Consider the following 20,437-nt stretch of genomic DNA (forward strand, 5'->3'; position numbering starts at 1 on the left):
TATTCTTATTTTCTCCTTAGAATTACTATAGTATTTTAATCTATGACATTTAAATTAGCATTCCTTATATTCCCCTGTGACTTTTTGTGTGCATTACTCTGGCCTCTTCACCATTCATTGATTCAACAAATATGACTCCTCAGCATGTAAGGTAGTTTGTGGATTTCAGGAGCAAACCGCTTAGCACACTTTCTCCCTCAGAGTTATAGAGGTAGGGCCCTCAATGCAGACACTACACTCAATTATCCTCGGATTTAGTATTTATATTTCAGGCTGAATTTTATCTTCCTCAGCCCACTAAAGAAAATTTCACAGATTGACACTTAACCCCATATGTGACTGTACTTGGAGATTGACTTTTAAGAAAATAATTAAGGTTAAATGCAGTCATATGAGTGGCCTTTAAGGAGAGACCAGGAGTTCATAGGCACAGAGGAAGGGCCATGTGGGGGCACAGGCAGCTGTCTGCAAGTCAGGAGATGCCGCCTTACCAGAAGCCACCCCTGGCAGCACCTTGGCCTTAAACTTCTAGCCTCCAGAATGATCAGGAGTTTGTTGTTTAAGCTCTAGTCCATACCTGTTTATTTTGAGACAGGAGGGGAAGGGACAGGACAGAACCTCTGGACAGTGAAGGAGAGCCTAGCTATTTCTTAGTATGCTAAACAGGCTGGAACTGACTGAAACCAAGATGACTGCAAGAATAATATGCTCATTGACATTTAGCTTATACTTTCATTGTAATAAAATCACTCAGATGGGAAAAGTGGGCAGTGGCCCAATTTCTGGAAAAAGCCCATCCTTCCCTGAAATAGAATATTCCTCCCAGCCATTAGCCTATGAAATTACTCAGCCCATAAAAAGCAACAACCCCATGGCATGAGTCCAATCTCACTTTCTGAAGAGGTTCTGCCAATGGAGTGTGCATCCCTAAAACACTTTCACTTTTTGGGGGGGTGGGGGGGCTCATTTGTGAAGTCTTTGCCGCATGAAGCGAAAGATCCCTTCTTAGCGCTCCGTCCCAGGACCTAACGTTTCCCTCTCCTGCAGCAACTGAACAAATAAACCTTTAACTCAGAGGTGCTTTCATGCATGTTGCTTTATAGCAGGGGTTGGCAAACTTTCTCTGCAGAAGCTGGAAAATGAACTTTGAAGCTATGTGGGCTGGTCTTTGTGGTATTTTTCCTCCAACCCTCCAAAATATAAAAACTAGCCTAAGCTCAAGGCCATATGGAAATAGGCAGTTGGCCATAGTGTGACCCCCACTCTAGCCTTAATCTGTATTATTGTCTTAATCTGTTTTATTGTCATGTCCCCAGCACCTAAAACAGTGGATGAAATAAGCAGATAAAAAATATTTTTAAACCAATTCATGTTTCTTGGGGGGAAAATCTGTATCTGTCAACAAGCAAGGCACACAGCTCTTTGTTTTTCTCCTACTTATGAGGAGTAGTAACCTTTTGGTATCTCATGCTTTAGCATTTGGGATTCTGTAATTGAAAGTATTGAATGTTTTAAATTTGTGAGGTATTTATGGGAAGAAAAGCTAGGATACAGATGTTTATGTTTTTCAAGACATGAAAAAGCAATAGGATATTTTGCTTTTAATAGAATATTTTGCTTTGCTTTTTAATAGCAATATTTTTAAAGCAATAGAAACTGATAAAGAGAATTAGGCAATTATCCTACCAGTATGACTGCATTTCAGGATAATCTGACAGTTGAGAAAAAGCCCTATAGAATAATTCCAGGCAGAAAGTGCAGAAGAAATGATAGAAGTCAAGCCATTTTATAGTTTCTAATGAAATCATAGATCTAAGCAAAGAGGGACTTTTATAATGATGGGTCAAGCTGATAATACCTGAACTCACTGGTCACAAAAAGAGCCAGATATGCCTCCTGATGTGATGTAGCAAGAAGTAGAGAGCATCTGTAATCTTGCCTCCAGCCCCATGACTTGGATTTGATCAAACTTCCAGATCTTACTAAAATCAATCAACATTGAGTAAGGAGAGACCTGGGCTTCCCTTGTGGCTCATCTGGTAAAGAATCCTCCTGTAATTAAGGGGACCTGGGTTCAATCCCTGGGTTGGGGAGATCCCCTGGAGAAGGGAAAGGCTACCCACTCGAGTATTCTGGCCTGGAGAATTCCATGGACTACAGTCCTTGGGGTCACAGAGTCAGACACAACTAAGTGACTTTCAAAGAGAGACTGAGTTCAAGATGATGATGTTAGTGGATCCTGTGTCCCATTGACACACTGCATCCACAGCTATATACAGAACAATTTTCTCTGAAAGAGCCACAAAAGGTGGCTGCTACACATCAGGCAAATGAGAAAACCACATCAAAGCAGGTAGGGGGAAGCTGAGATACAGTCTCACCATAAACCCCACCCCCAGCACAGCACCCACAATCAGAAGCGGACTGGTACACCTGAGCTTCTCCCTATGGAACAAAGGCTTTGAACTCCACATCTGACATCCCACATTTTAAGACCTATACCTGAGAGGCAAGCTTCCAAAGTATCTAACTTTGACAGTCAATGGAGCTTGTTTCCTCAAGACCCACAAGGCTACAGTTACCTGGGAACGCAGCGCAGACGCAGACTAAAAAGGGCCAGTCTTTCTGTAAAAGAGGCCCAACTGCTTATTGTAAAGCTTTGAGGTTTGTATTATAAATGGAATAAAACTTAAAAATTGTGAAACACTGTTGTACACTTCTATATCAACTGTACCTCAACAAAACAAGCAAAAGCTTTGGCCTGAGGGGCAGGCATTCAACACATGTTGCAGGAAGGGGCAGCCTGAAAGGGGGCTCTTGTGTAACATTCAGAAATGAATTGTCAGAGGAGACACACGTGCTGACAAAACATGAGACTTGATTGGGAAGGGCCTCCTGAGTGGAGGGCAGCAGGGTAAGGGAACCTGGGAGAACTGCTCTGCCATGTGGCTTGCAATCTTGGGTTTTATAGTGATGAGATTAGTCTCTGGGTTGTTTCTGGCCAGTCATTCTGACTCAGGGTATTCCTGGTGGCACACACGTTGCTCAGCCAAGATGGAGGGCATTGAGAAGGAGTCTGGGAAGTGGTAGGACACGTGGCATCTGCTTTGACCTTTCCCAAATTCTTACAGTTGGAGGTGGCTTGTTACTTCTGTGTTCCTTACCAGGACCTCCTGTCGTAAAATAACTCACGCAAATGGTTACTATGGTGCCTGGCTAGGATGGGCAGTTTCAAACAGTGTGTTTCCCCTAACACAAAGAGGTGACCACTGAAACACTCTCCAAAAGACAGAGGCCACCACACCTACCTTTTGTACACTCTCTGCCTTGCTCCAGATCTCTGGTACCTCCCAGAAAGGAGCCTGTACATTGCCTGGTACCCTGATTTTGGGAGGAGCCACCCTCACACAGAACACCCTTTCATCACTTGGTTCTGGTAGCCAGTGGGGCTTAGGCCTGCAGGTCCCATAGGACAAATGGAGAAGAGTTCTTAAACAGCTATGGCTCCCAGGGCAGAGCAGGGAGACAACAGACTGAAATACCCATTCTTTCTGTAAAAGAGCATTGGTACTTATTTTCATTGCTACAGCCTGGAGCAGGCTTCCAATTAAACACACATTGAGAGGCCTCCTGAAATACTTTTCTAAAGTCTACAGAGGCTGGCTGGAGCCATCTTCAACATCTCCCTCTGCCTCTCTCCTAGTATCTCCTAGGAAGGAGTTTGTGCTCATGCCTGGCACCCAAGTTTTTGTGGCTGCTCCCTAGGGGACACTCCTCAATCACCTCGCTCTGGTAGCCAACAGGGCTTACACTCACAGGTCCCACACTATAACAAATGGAGAAGTGTTTTTCAACAAGCAATCATCCCCAGGGCACATAACAAGGACATTAGACTGAAACACCCAGTCTTTCTGTGAAAGAAGTCTATTAGCATGTCTTCATAGCTTTGGCCTGCGGGGCAGGCGTCTAATTAAACACACACCAAAAGTTTGACTACAATCTTCTCCAGAGACCTCAGAGGGTGAACACCATCTTCACTCTCCCTCTGCCCTACCCAGGTTACTGGTACCTCTGAAAAAGGAGCTGTGTATATGTCTGATGCCCTAACTTTTGTGGCTACCACTTAGAGGACACATACCTTGATAGCCTAGCTCTGGGCGTCAGCAGGACTTGCGTCCACAGGTTCAATGGGATGTTAGCAAACAGTTTTGAACAGGCTATCACCCCAGGGCTATGCAGAGTAGCAGACAGAAATGCTCTTTTTCCAGTATTCCCCTGGAGAAGGTATATTTGCATACTTTAAAAGCTGCTTTCCAAGAGTCTGACTTCCAGTCAGCCTGAATCTTGGGTGCTGACAGATCCTTCCCTTTGGAACACTGAGAGGTCTTGGCACACCCTCAAGTACTGGGAGCCACTAAGAACAAATTAGTCTACTTGAACAATCACAGAAATTTGAAGGACAACCAAGAGCTAGAGCAGGGTTGAATGATAAGTTTCATCTCTGTCAGGCGAGTGTATGCTCCTCGGTTCTGTCTCGTCACAACAAAGATTTGGAGTGAGGAACATTAGAGCCCTCGGCGGGTCACAGCTCTTGGGTCTTGGACAGACTGTTATAGCTCTCAGGTCTCAAACAGACCGTGTTATAGCTTTTAGACAATCAGTGTTACAGCTCAGTGTGACAGCTCTTTTATTTAGATGATAGCAGGAAAATCCATCCTCGAAGCATAGGGGTTGCCGACCGTTGACCCAAAGATGTGAAGAGAAGAACGCCCCAGCGCGTGGGGGAGAGCAAGAGAAAGAGCACATGCACGCAGGAGGCGGCGGGGTGGGGGGGGGTGGGAAGTGAGAGAGAGCGAGTGAGAGAAAGAGAGAGAGCGAGCTTTGGCTCCTCTTTTTATAAGTTTTTTCCTCCCCCTGGGCCTGCCCTATGCAAATTGGGCTTAGCCAGGAGTGCTGTTCAACCTGAAGTTCTCACTTGGACCCTCCTTTGACCTTCCTTTGTTCTATTTTCGCGGGCTTTTCCCTTCCTTGTCTTTTAGCCACCACCATTTTGGACTTCTCTTTCCTATTCTAACTACCTAACAATCTCCAACACAAGCCCACTTCTTCAACACTAGAAGAGGTGGTTGCTTTATCTAATGTACAGAAACCAATAGAGAGGCAAGAAAAAAAGAAACAAGGGAATATGTTCCAAACAAAAGAATAAACTAAAATTTCAGAAAAAGACCATAATGAAACAGATGAGTGATTTAGCTGATAAAGAGTTCAAAATAACAGTCACAAAGATGTTCCTCAAGCTCATGAGAACAGTGAATGAGCAAAGTGAGAATTGCAACAGAAGCAAAAAATGTAAATATCAAACTGAGTCACAGAGCTGAAGAATGCAATAACTAAACTTTTGAAAAATACAATAGAGGGTTTCAACATCAGACTAGATGAAACAAAAAAAAGATCAATGAACTTGAAGACGGTTCAGTGGAATCCATTGAATCAGAGCAGCAAAAAGAAAAAAAAAAAGATGAAAAAGAGTAAAGATAGTTCAAAGGACTTATGAAACAATATCAAGTGGACCAACATTCACATTATATGCTTCCCAGAATGATTAGAGAGAGATGCTGAAAATTTTCCTAACCTGGAGAAGGAAAAAGATATTCCATATAAGATGAACTCAAAGAGATATTATAATTGGAGTGTCAAAAGTTAAAGACAACAAAAGAATCTTAAAAACAGCAAGAGATAAAACAACTTGCTATGTACAAAGAAACCCCCACAAAGATCATTAGCCGATTTTTCAGTGGAAATTTAACAGGCCAGAAGAGAGACTGGCATGATATATTTAAAGTGCTGAAAGAAAAAAATACTGTACTGGCAAAGTTGTCCTTCAGAATTGAAGGAGAGATAGAGAGCTTTCCAGACAAGGAAAAGATAAAGAAGTTCATCAACTCTAGACTAGACTTACAAGAAATGTTAAAGGAACTTCTTTAAGCTGGGGGAGAGGGACACTAGTTAGTAATAAGAAACATGGAAGTATAAATCTCACTGTTACAGATAAACATATAGAGATAAATACATAGTAAAATTCAGAATAATGTAAAGGTGAGTTAATCACTTTATAAAGGTACTATGAAGGTTAAGACAAAAGTAGTAAAAATAATTATAACTACAATAATTTGTTAATAGATAAATAAGATTAAAAGATGTAAATTGGGACATCAAAAATACAAAACCACGGTGAGGGGAGTAAAAACGTAGTCTTAGAATGAGACCAAATGTGTTATCAACTTAAAATAGACTGTATAAATAAAAATATAAGTTGTTTTATGTAAGCTCATGGTAACCACCATAGATACACAAAACACAAAGAGAATCAAAGCATACCACTATGGAAAACCATCAAATCAAAAAGTAAGAGAGCACAAGTTGAACAAAGCTGAAATGGAACCAAATGAAAGCTGGAGTAGCTATACCTATAGTAGACAAAATAGACTTTAAGTCAGAGACAAGGAAACTCAACATACAATGACAAAAGAGTCAACCCAACAAGAGAATATAATATTTTTAAGTATTAATGCACCCAACATAGAAACACCTAAGTGTATAAAGCAAACAACATACATAAAGAAATAGCAATATAACAGTAAGGGATTTTAATATTCCACTTTGATCAGAAAACTAAGATCATGGCATCTGGTCCCATCACTTCATGGGAAATAGATGGGGAAACAGTGGAAACAGTGTCAGACTTTATTTTTTTGGGCTCCAAAATCACTGCTGATGGTGATTGCAGCCATGAAATTAAAAGACGCTTACTCCTTGGAAGGAAGGTTATGGCCAACCTAGATAGCATATTTAAAAGCAGAGACATTACTTTGCCAACAAAAGTCCGTCTAGTCAAGGCTATGGTTTTTCCAGTGGTCATGTATGGATGTGAGAGTTGGACGGTGAAGAAAGCTGAGCACTGCAGAATTGATGCTTTTGAACTGTGGTGTTGGAGAAGACTCTTGAGAGTCCCTTGGACTGCAAGGAGATCCAATCAATCCATCCTAAAGGAGATCAATCCTGGGTGTTCACTGGAAGGACTGATGTTGAAGCTGAAACTCCAATAGTTTGGCCACATGATGCGAAGAGTTGACTCATTGGAAAAGACCCTAATGCTGGGTAGGATTGTGGGCAGGAGGAGAAGGGGACGACAGAGGATGAGATGGTGGGATGGCATCACTGACTCGATGGACATGGGTTTGGGTAGACTCTGGGATTTGGTGATGGACAGAGAGGCCTGGCGTGCTGCAGTTCATGGAGTCACAAAGAGTTGGACACGACTGAGTGACTGAACTGAACTGAACTGAACTGAATCCATGAACAGATCCTCCAGACAGAAAATCAATACAGAAACATGGACCTTAAATGACACATTGGATCAAATGAAGTTAAAAGACATATATAGAACATTCTACTCAAAAGTAACAGGATACACATTCTTCTCAAGTGCTCATAAAACATTCTCCAGCATGGATTATAAGTTAAGCCACACAAAAAAATCAATAAATTGAAGACTGAAATCATACCAAGCATCTTTTCTGACCACTATGATATGAAGCCAGAAATCAATTACAAAAAGAAAACTAGAAAATCAACAGATATATGGATATTAAACTACATGCTACTGAACAACAAATGGGTCAAAGAAGACATTAAAAGGGAAATAAAAAAAATACTTTGAGACAAATGAAAATGGAAATACAACATATCAACACTTATGTGATGCAGCAAAAGCAGTTCTAAGAGGGAAGTTCATAGTGATAAATGCCCGGGGCTTCCCTGGTGGTCCAGTGGCTTAGATTCCATATTCCCAATGCAAGGGGCCCACTTTCGGTCCCTGGTTGGGGAACCAGATCCCGCCTGCTGCAATTAAAGATCCTATGTGCCTCAACTAAAAGATCACTCATGTAGCAACATGTGATCAACATGGGATCATGTAGATCCCAACAGAATGCCACAACTAAGAGTTGGTGCAGCCAAAACAAATAAACATTAAAATAAAAAAGGAGCTCCTCAATAGTGATAGACGCCTTATTAAGAAATAAGAAAGGTCTCAAACAACCTAACCTCAGACCTCAAGGAACTACAAAAAGGAGAACAAACTCAGCCTAAATTTATAGAAAGAAGAAAGATCAAAGCAGAAATGAAGGAGAGAGTAAAAGACAGTAGACAAGATCAATGAAACTAAGGGCTGAGTTTTTTTTTAATATTTTTATTTTTGTATAGTTGATCTTTTATTTATTTATTTGTGGATTCTCTGGGTCTTCATGGCAGGGAGTCAGGGCTACTCCCTAGATGTGGTGTGCAGGCTTCTCGTTGCGGTTGCTTCTCTTGTTGCGGGGCAGGGGATCTAGGGCACACAAGCCTCAGTAGTTGTGGCTCACGGGAGTATAGGCTCAGTAGTTGTGGCGCACAGGTTTAGTTGCCCTGTGGGATCTTCCCAGAGCAGGGATCGGACCCATGCCCCTGCATTGGCAGGTGGATTCTTAACCACTGGACCACCAGGGAAGTCCCTAAGAGCTGCTTTTTTTTTTTTTTTTTAATTAATTTACTTATTTTTGGTTGCTCTGGGTCTTCATGCAGGCTTTCCCAATTTGTGATAAATGGGGGATACTCTCCATTGCAGTTCACAGGTTTCTCATTGTGATGGCTTTTCTTATTGTCAAGGATGGGCTCTAGAGCACTGGCTCAGTAGTTGTGACACACAGGGTTAGTTCCTCTGGAGCATGTAGAATCTTCCCAAACCAGGGACAGAACCCATATCCCCTGCAGTGGCAGGCAGACTTTTAACCACTGGACCACCAGGGAAGCCCAAAGATTTATTGATTGATTTTGATTGACTGACCTACTAAGAGTTGATTTTTGAAAAATGAATTATCAACTATAAACTAAAGAAACAAATCTTAGCTAGACTCACCAAGAAAATAAAAGAGGACTCAAAGTTAGAAATGAAAGTGGAGACATTACAATGATACCACAGAGATAAAGAATCATAAGATTCTACTATGAATACTTACATATCAACAAATTGGACAATCTAGAAAAAAATGAATAAAAGTATAGAAATATACAGACTATGAAGAATAAGTCATGAAAAAAATTTGATTACACTGATTAAGGAGATTGAATCAGTAATTCAAAACTTCTCAACAAACGAAACTCCAGGATCAGATGGTTGTACTGGTAAATTCTGGTAACGTCTAGTGAACATTTAAAGAATAGCAACTCTTCTCAAACTCTTTCAAAAAATAGAAGAGGAGAGAACACTTCCAAACTAATTTTATAAAGCCAGCATTTACCCTGATATGAAAACCAAAGATAGAAGAAAAGAATATTACAGGCCAACAATGAACATAAATGCAAAAAGCCTCAACAGAATATTAGCAAATTGAACTCAGCAATACATTAAAAGGATCAGAAATCATGATTAAGTAGGATTTATTCCAGAGATGCAAGGGATAGGAGTGGTTCAATATCCACAAATCAATCAATATGATATACCATATTAACAAAATGAAGAATAAAAATCATGATCACCTTAGTAGATGCAGAAAAGGCTTTTCACAAAATTTAAATGTTAAAGTTTAAATTTAGCATCCAGTGGATTTTAAATTTAATGTGTGTTTAAAAAATTCTCAGAAAAGTATATATAGAGAGAATGTGCTCCAACATAATAAAAGCTGTTCATGACAAGCCAACAGTCAGCATCATACTCAGCAGTCAATAGCTGAAAGCTTTTTCTCTAAGATTAGGAATAAGACAAAGAAACTCACTCATATCACTTTTATTCATCATATTATTGTGATATTGGAAGCCTTAACCAGAGCATTAAGCAAAAGAAAGAAATAAAAGCACCAAAATTGAAAAGGACGTAGTGAAACTGTAACTGTTTGCAGATGACATGGTATTAGAATAAGAAAATCCTAAGGGCTCCACCAAAAACCTATTAGCACTAAATAATGAATTCAGTAAAGATGCATGACACAAAATCAATATGCAAAAATAAGTTGTGTTTCTATATGCTAAAAATGAATTATCAGAAAGAGAAATTAAGAAAACAACCCAAGACCTATATACTGAGAACAATAAAGGACTGATAAAGGAAACTGAAGATGATCTGATCCAAAGAAATGAAAAGATGTCCCATGCTCTTGGATTGGAGAAATTAATATTGTTAAAATGACTACCCAAAAGCAATCTACAGATTTAATAAAATCCCTATGAAATTATCCATGACACTTTTCAGAGAATTAGAACAAGTAATCCTAAAATTTATATGAAACCACAAAAGATTGTTCTTTTTCCTCAGCATTGCTTTGGTAATTCTCAACATATAGCTCTTCCAGACTTTGGACAATATTAAAAAGCTACAGTAATTAAAACAGCAAGGCACTGGCACATAACAGACATATAAATCAATGGAAGAGAATAGAGAGCCCAGAAATCAACCCATACTCCTATGGTCAATTAATCTATGAAAATAGAGGCAAGAATATACAATGGAGAAATCTCTTCAGCAAGTTGTGCTAGGAAAGCTTTTGGACTGCCTTATGGCAAATCTATGAAATTAGAACACTCCCTCATACCATATACAAAAAAAAATTCAAGAAGGTTTAAAGACCTAAATATAAGACACGACACAATAAAACTCCTAGAAGAGAACATAGACAAAACATCTTCTTAAAATATGTTCTTAGATTAATCTCCCAAGATGAAATAAACAAATGGGACACAATCAAACTTATTTGCTTTTGCATGGCAAAGGAAACCAGAAATGAAATGAAAAGACAACCTATAGAATGGGAGAAAATATTTGCAAATGATTTAACAGAAAATAGATCAATTTCCAAAATATATAAATAGCTCATACAACTCAATATAAAAAAGAAAACCAAATAACTCAATCAAAAGAAGGGCAGAAGGCCTCAACATTTCTCCAAAGAAGGCATACAGATAGCCAACAGGCACATGAAAAGATACTCAACATCACAAATTATTGGAGAAATGAAAATCAAAACCACAGTGAGATATCACCTTGCATCGGTCAGAATGCCTACCATCAAAAAAATTTATAAATAATAAATGTCAGAGACTGTGTGGAGAAATAAGAACTCTCCTACACTGTTGGTGGAATGTAAATTGGTGCAACCACATGAGTAACAGTATGGTGGTTCCTTAAATAGCTAAAAATTAGAGTTAATATATGATCAAGCAGTCCCACTCCAGAAAAGACAAAATCTCTAATTTAAAAATTTACATATGGGACTTCCCTGGTGGTCCAGGAGTTAAGACTCTGTGCTTCCAATGCAGGGGGCATGGGTTCAACCACTGGACAGGAAACTATGATCCTACATGCCACACAGGGCAGCCAAAAAAAAAAATACATGTATCCCAATTATCATATCAGCACTATTTACATTAGCCAAGATATGGAAGCAACAAAAATATCCATGAACAGATGAATGGATAAAGAAGATACATAAAAAAAAAAGAAGATATATATATACATATATATATATAATGAAATATTACTCAGTCATAAAAAAGAATGAAGTAATGTCATTTGCAGCGACCAACCAATTTGGATGGACCTAGAGATGGTCATATTTAGTAAAGTAAGCCAGAAAAAGACAAATATGATATTGCTTATATGTGGAATCTTAAAAAAATATACAAAGGAATATATATAGAACAGTCCTAAAATGTGTATAGAATTACAAAAAATCTGAGTAGCCAAAGCAACTTGAGAAAGAATAACAGTTGGAAGCAATCTTTTTCCTAATTTCAAGCTATATTACAAAGATATCAATATAGTATGGTATGGACATAAAACCAGACACATATATCAATGGAACAGAGTAAGCCTACACACATGGTCAATTAACTTGCAACACAGGTGTTAAGAACATACAATGGGGTAAAGATAATCTCTTCAGTAAATGGTAATGGATAAACTGAGCAACCACATGCAAAACAATGAAACTGGACCACTATCTTATTCCATACACAAAAATAAAACTCAAATGGATTAAACACATGAACATAAGGCCTGAAACCATCAAACTCCTGGAAGAAAACACAGCAGTGATCTCCTTGACATAGGTATTGGTGATGATTTTTTTAGATTGGATACCAAAACCAAAATAAACAAGTGGGACTAAATGCTTCTGCACGGAAAAGAAAACCATCAACAAAATGAGAAGGTAACTTATCAAATGGGAGAAAATATTTGCAAACTATGTAACTGATAAAAGGCTAATATCCAAATTATAGAAGAATTCATACAACTCAATAGCAAACATCCAAACTGATTAAAAACATGGGTAGAAGGTCTGAATAGACATTTGCCCAAAGAAGACATACAGATGGCCAACAGGTATATGAAAAGTTGCTCAACATCACTTATCAGGGAAATGCAAATCAAAACTATATGATATCATTCACACCTGTTAGAAAGGCTATCATCGAAAAGATAGAAATAATAAGAGTTGGTGAAGATACGGAGAAAAGGGGACACTTGTCCCACTGAGGATAATATAAATTGGTGTAGTGACCATGGAAAACAGTATTCCTTAAAAAATTAAAAATAGAACTACCATGTATGTAACCCAAAAATTCCAATTCTGGGTATTATCTAAAGAAAATGAAAACACTAACCCCAAAAAACTGACCCCCATGTTCATTGCCACATTGTTTACAATAACCAAGATATGGAAGGAACCTTAGGTGTCCTTTGATGGATGAATGAATAAGAAAAAATGGTAAATACACACAATGGAATATTATTCAGCCATAAAGAGAAGGAAATCTTGTCATTTGTGATATTGGGGGTATAATGCTAAGTAAAATAAGTCAGATGGATAAAGACAAATGCCATATGATTTCACTTATACATGGGCTCTAAAACAAAACAAAACTCATAAAGAGAACAGATTGATGGTTGCCAGAAGCTGGGGTCAAGGGTGTGAAATGGGTGAGTGAAGGTGTTCAGAGGTATAAATAAGTAACTCCTGGGGAATGTAATATACAGCATGGTGACTATTGTTAATAACACTGTATTGAATGTTTGAAAATTGCTGAGGGTAGATCTTAAAATTTCTCATCACAAGAAAAAAATTTTGTAACTATGTATGGTGATGGATGTTAACTAGACTTATTGCGGGGAACATTCTGTAATATACACAAATATCAAATCATTATGTTATATACCTGAAACTAATATGTTACATATCAATTTTACCTCAAAAAACCAAAAAATAGAGGCTACCACTGAGTCCAAGTTTCAGTCAACCAACCAAGTAATATGTTAGAGCTCTCAGTGCTAACACTTTAGGTCTAGAATCTCTGGTTAGTGAACCCATATCAATGGGTTCAGCTCAATCTAGTAGTATATCCTCTTCTCCTTACTCTGAAAGTGAAAGTCGCTCCGTAGAGTCCGACTCTTTGTGACCCCATGGACTACACAGTCCATGGAATTCTCTAGGCCAGAATACTGGAGTGGGTAGCTTTTCCATTCTCCACAGGATCTTCTCAACCCAGGGATCAAACCCAGGTCTCCCGCATTGCAGGCAGATTCTTTACCAACTGAGCTATCAGGGAAGCCTAATGCTCTTCAAATACATTCCCACATGTATATTTCAGAATTCTGCTAATATATGTTAGGAAAATCTTAATATTTTTTCCTTTTTTGGGTCACTTACTATGTGGGTGGCGGTGATGGTTTAGTCGCTCAGTCATGTCCAACTCTTGCGAGTCCATGGACTGTAGCCTGCCAGGTTCCTCTGTCCATGGGATTTCCCCAGGCAAGAATACTGGAGTAAGTTGCCACTTCCTTCTCCAGAGGATCTTCCTGACCCAGGAATTGAACCTGGGTCTCCTGCATTGCAGGCAGATTCTTTTACTATGTGGGTAGTGGCGTCAAAGAAGTTCTTGAGAATGGGCATGTCTTTGCATGGGAATTTGACTCAAATGAAGAATCTCAGGATTTGCAAAAAAAAAGGTTAGCCACCTCGGTTAACACAGGATGATAAACTATGTCCACTGACAAGGAAGGTTCAGTTTAGTCTGAGTCTGGCCAGAAGTTGCCATTCCAAGTTTCCCCATCTCTCCCAGTCAATGTCCTAAATTTCACATAAGCAATTTAATGATTTTGTGAATTCAACTGATTGTCATAATTATGCAACCTGCACAATTAAGTTTTGTTTGATTTTCAGCAACATCAAGCCCCCTGGCTCCATGAAATAATTCTCTTAGGATTGCCATGGATGCTCTCTGGTCCTTGGACTGTGACTTGAGCTGAGAGTTCAAGGGCTCGAGCTTGTTCTTCTATGCACTCCAGTGCATGGAGAACCAACCCCACACTAGCCCTTGCAGACATCATTACTGCCATAAAAGTTAAGTGCAGCCCAAGTCCCAGGGGCTCACAAAACACTTACTTCAGCAGACACTTCATTCCAAGCAGAGGTGGTAGCTAAACTGCTATGCATGTCGTGGATTATGAATATCCCATTTCCCACAGGCAAGGAGCTCATAATTTTGCTTGAGTTCAAAGGTATCACCAAACCAATCCCCAAATCAAATCTTTGAAAGTTTTTCTCCTGAGACCATTCCTGGTACCATTTCATCAGCCAGCATTCAGTCAGGAAACAAATTAAACCAGTAATTTAGACAGGAAAAATATAAAGAATTATTACCTAGTAAAAGTGGTTAACATTTAAGAAGGATAAAAGAGTATGCTAAGGCATACATCAGTAGCAACTATAGAAAGCAGCCACAAGCCCAGCATTGAGGAAGAGTGAACAAGAAAGGAACTTATAGACCAATGGTACAAGATAGAAAGTCCAGAGATAAACCCATGCACCTATGGGAACCTTGACTTTGACAAAGGAGGCAAAAATATACAATGGGGAAAATATAGTCTTCAGTAAGTGGCGCTGGGAAAACTGGACAGCTATATGTGAAAGATGAAATTAGAATGCTTCCTAACACCATACACAAAGATAAACTCAAAATGGATAAAAGACCTAAATATAAGACCAGAAATGATGAAACTCTTAGAGGAAAACATAGGCAGGACATCTATGACATAAATCACAGGAAGATCCTCTATGACCCACCTCATGAAGTGGAAATAAAAACAAAAATAAACAAGTAACGTAAAAGCTTTTGCATAGCAAAGGAAACTATAAACAAGGTGAAAAGAAAACCTTCACAATGGGAAAAAAATAATAGCAAATGAAACAATTGGCAAAGGATTAATTTCCAAAATGTACAAGCAGCTCATGCAGCTCAATACCAGAAAAACAAACAACCCAATTAAAAAGTGGGCAAAAGACCTAAACAGACATTTCTCTAAATAAGACATACAGATGGCTAATAAACACATGAAAAGATGCTCAACATCTCCCATCAGTAGAGAAATGCAAATCAAAACTATAATGAGATATCACCTCGCCCTGGTCAGAATGACTATCATCAAAAAATCTACAAACAATAAAAGCTGGAGAGGGTGTGGAGAAAAGGGAACCCTCTTATACTGTTGGTGGGAATGTAAATTAATACAGCCACTATGAAACACAGTATGGAGATTTCTTAAAAGACTAGGAATAAAGCTACCATGCATGCATGTGTGCTCAGTCATTTTAGTCTTGTCTGACTCTGCGACCCCATGGACTGTAGCTAGCCAGGGTCCTCTGTCCACGGGATTCTCCAGGCAAGAATACTGGAGTGGGTTTCCATGCCCTCCTCCAGAGGATCTTCTAGACCCAGGGATTGAACCAGTGTCTCTTTCATTGCAGGTGGATTCCTTACTGCTGAGCCAACAGGGAAGCCCAAAACTACCATGTAACCCAACAATCCCATTCCTGGGTATGCTGCTGCCGCTGCTGCTAAGTCGCTTCAGTCGTGTCCGACTCTGTGCGACCCCATAGACGGCAGCCCACCAGGCTCCACCATCCCTGGGATTCTCCAGGCAAGAATACTGGAGTGGGTTGCCATTTCCTTCTCCAGTGCATGAAAGGGAAAAGTGAAAGTGAAGTCGCTCAGTCGTGTCCGACTCTTAGCGACCCCATGGGTATATACCCTGAGAAAACCATAATTGAAAAAGACACATGTAACCCAATGTTCATTGCAGCACTATTTACAATAGCTAGGATATGAAAGCAACTTAGATGTCCAATGACAGATGAACGCATAAAGATGTTGTGGTGCATATATACAATGGAATATTACTCAGCCACAGAAAGGAACACATTTGAGTCAGTGCTAATGAAGTGGATGAACCTAGAGCCTATTATACAGTGAAGTAAGTCAGAAAGAGAAAAACAAACATCATATATTAATGCATATATATGAAATCTATGAAATAGTACTGCTGAACGTAGTTGCAGGGCAGCAGTGGAGACGCAACCATAGAGAACAGACTTGTGAACATGGAGAAGGGGCAAGAAGGAGAGGGTGGGATGAATTGAGAAAGTACGATGGAAACATGTACACTACCATACGTCAAACAGATAGCCAAAGAGAATTTGCTGTATGATTCAGGGAACTCAAACTGGGGTTCTGTGACAACCTAGAGGGGTGGGACGGGGTAGGAGGTGAGATGGAGGTTCAAGATGGAGGGGACATATGTATACCTATGGCTGATTCATGTGGATGTTTGGCAGAAACACAATATTGTAAAGCAATTATCCTTCAACTAAAAATAAACTAAAAAGAAAGGAACTTAGAAACTTAAAGGCAGAGTCCCTCCCAAGGCTGAGATTCAAACCTGGGAGGGGAGAGTATGGCTGCATTCCAACAGCCAACCTGCGAGTGGCAAAAAAAACCTGCTGGGGGATGTGGGCTGAAGCAACAACTGGAGGGTGTGAGCCATGGCTGAACCATGAGGGCTGCCGAGGTGAACATCCCAGGGGAGCATGACAGCCTGCCCAGAGGACTGGAAGAAAGGTATAGTCCTGTTGCTAACTCGACCGTTTTCCTCCAGCTCCCTCTGTTGGCAAAGCAGAGCTGTGCACAGGGTCCAGAGTTCCTTGAATCACAATGCAAGGCAAAGAAGGGCAGCTTTAGAAACTAAAGTCTATAAATTAATAACAGGCACACCACTTATTTATAGGAGTTGTAGGAAAGTAATCTGCTAAATTCAGAATGTGGACAATTCTACAAGCCAAATAACCAGAATTGTTGTTAAGAATACAATGGGAAAATCATAGGAGCTTTAAGAGTAAATGCAATGGTCATTCTTGTCTGGTTTCAAACAAACCAGCTGAAAAGCATCAGGAGAAATCAGTAATTTTAACACCAGCAGGATACTTGATATTAAGAAAATGGTAGTTGTTTAGGTGTGATAATGGTGTTATGGTTAGGAATCTTTATCCCTAGGTGAAATATTTACAGATGAAATAGATCTGGGATTAGCTTTAAATGAATCCAGGAAATGGGGAATGTGTTCCCAGGTGAAATAAGAGTGGCCCACAGACTGATCATTGTTGAAGCTAGGTCATAGCCTCAAGGACATTTATTATACTATTCTCTGTACTAATATATTTGAACTTTTTCATCATAAAACATCCTAAAAAATAAAACCCCACACTCAGAAAAAGATTTAAAGATAATACAACTCACCTCAGTGTCAGGAACTCTATATTCTGCTGCTTTGAGAGGGAGACAGCAAGAAAGCCAGCCTCAAAGGCATCCATGCCGGCTTTTGGATGGGAATACAGCAAAAGGCATTTCCAAACCCAGTTTGAAGAAACATTAGTTTCCTGCTTTATTTCTCTAGCCTTAAATCTAACAAGAGGAGTGGAAGCAAAGCCTCATGGTTAAGAACATGCCAGAGTCAAAACAGCTGGAGTGGAATCCTGGCTCCTTCATCACCTGCTCTGTGATTCAGGCAAGCTTATGTAAGCTTTCAGAAGCTATTTTCCCATCTTTAAGGGATTGCCAGGAATTAAATGAGTAACACTTGTTACATGTTTTGGACAGTGCCTGCTCCAATGTTAAACACTTTATGAGAAATTTTTTAAAATTCTAAAAAATGATTTGCTATTTGATACTCTTGCTAGACTGGAGCTAAGGTTAAAAAAATATATGAAAGGAAGACGGGAGGGTCGGAGGACATAGGAACATAACAGAAGCTGCAACCTGCCTTTAACCTCATTACATTAACATGGTGCTACTGAGGTGGGGAGTCCCTGGCATCCAAGTTTAATTCAGGCTCTAATTAAAGGCATACATTTGAACTGTAAAATCAGAGAAACCCAGGAAGACAACTGCAATAGTTCCATCAATTTAAAGCCAAAGACAAGCCTAAGAGGCTTCCTCTCTGTGCCCACATGCTACTCAAAAGGATGCTTCAGTGCAACCCAGGTGACCCCTAGAAGATGACTGAGGTCAACCACCAGCCTGGAGTGTGGTCAGTAAAAAGCCTGAATTCCAAGTGCTGAGTAGGCAAATTGCACAATAGTGCAGTTGCTGAAGCCTTGTCTCTGGTAAAGTTAATCATGTTCATTTCATAGTCACCTGGGAGAACTATAGAATTGAAAAGAAACCCTTAAAACCCAGAGGTGTTGTTACTAGCAACATAATGGAAGGGCAAATTTAAAGTAGCCAGTAGTGACGTAAGGCAAGGTAAGATTTACAGTGAGTAACTTCTGGAATGGTCAGATTTATTGTCAAGACACAAGAGAGACAAAGTTAGTGTATGAGAAGAAAAACAAAGGAACTATAGTAAATATACTGATGGTGAGGTAGTTTTCTTGGAAATGAGAGGATATATTTAACAGTTTTTATACTGATAATTACTGAATGATAAAAACGTGTATGTAAAACTTTTTTTATAATTTGTATTTTAGCTGCCCACAGCATTTCAGTATCCATTCCCTACCCTACCCCTCACTTCACAATCTCTGATAATGCAAACATGCTTGCTCCTTGGAAGGAAAGCCATGATGAACCTAGACAGCATATTAAAAAGTAGTGACATCACTTTCCCAACAAAAGTCCATATAATCAAAGCTATGGTTTTCCCAGTAGTCATGTATATGTGAGAGTTGGACCATAAAGAAGGCTGAGTGCCAAAGAATTGATGCTTTCAAATTGTGGTGAACCTTGAGAGTCCCTTGGGCAGCAAAAAGATCAAGCCAGTCAATCCTAAAGGAAATCAACCCTGAATATTCATTAGAAGGACTGATGCTGAAGCTCCAATACTTTGGCCACCTGATGCAAAGAGCTAGCTCATTGGAAAAGACCCTGATGCTGGAAAAGATTGAAGGCAAAAGGAGAAAGAGGTTGGCAGAGGATGAGATGGTTGGTTGGCATCACCGACTCAACGGACATGAATCTGAGCAAACTCTGGGAGATAGTGAAGGACAGGGAAGCCTGGTGCTGCAGTCCATGGGGTCGCAAAGAGTTGGACACAACTTGGTGGCTGAGCAACAACAGTAACACATTTAGAAATACGATAATACTTTTTGGACTAAAAATACAATCAAAAGGATTTCCTACATAACTGGCTGTGTGTTTTCCCACTCCATCACAGAGAGATCAATTCTCTCTTTGACATACTTTGTGGTTCCCATATTTTGCCACATATTAGAATTAACTGGAGAAAAGAAAAAAATCCCTATGTGTCATTCATAACCCATACCAACTAAATCAGAATACCTGGGGTAGGGGTGGGAGTCAGGCATCAGTATTTTTAAAAAGATATCCAGGTTCTTCCAAAATGAAGTGGTTTCAGAACCGTGGATGTAACCCATAGAGTTGTCTCACTTCTTAGGAAGAAAATCAGCTGCAGTCTTTTTAGGGATGATTTACTGTCTAAACTTTGGAGTTGAAAATCAAGGACACAAAGTCTCTGTCCTGAGGTAATGTTTTGAGATTCCATACACTCACATTCAAAATAATTGATAGTTTATTTTGTATATTTGTCTCCCTACATAAAAGAATATTTTAAAAATAAAAGTTTGAGTTTTCTGGGGAAAAAAAAAGTTAAAGTTATACAACAGAAGTTAAAAGATGGTATAGAAAATTATTGTCAGATAGTTTGTTGTAACAAAGTAAGAAAAGGTAAAACATCCTGGTTTAGGATTTGAAACTTGAGAGTTTGGGGTCTGTAGGGAAAGAGCAAATAAGCCAAGATGGCATGGTCAGGCTCTCTCACCCCACGGCCTCTCACTCTTGCCCCATGATAAATTGTAAATAATGATTATGTAACAGTTGAGATCACTTACAGCACTGTGTATGTGTGTCATGAGGTTCTTGCTTGGCCATGAGCTACTTTTGTTCTGTAAGCATATATAAGCTCCACCTGGAAAGCCCTTGTGGGTTACTTTATGTGATGGCTGCTGCATCAGCCAGGAGAGAATAAATGTGTCTGCAGTTCCTATGGCTCCTTGAG

This window comes from Giraffa tippelskirchi, chromosome 2 (genome assembly GCF_054371585.1).
Source record: "Giraffa tippelskirchi isolate mGirTip1 chromosome 2, T2T-mGirTip1v1.2.pri, whole genome shotgun sequence".
Lineage (NCBI taxonomy): Eukaryota > Metazoa > Chordata > Mammalia > Artiodactyla > Giraffidae > Giraffa > Giraffa tippelskirchi.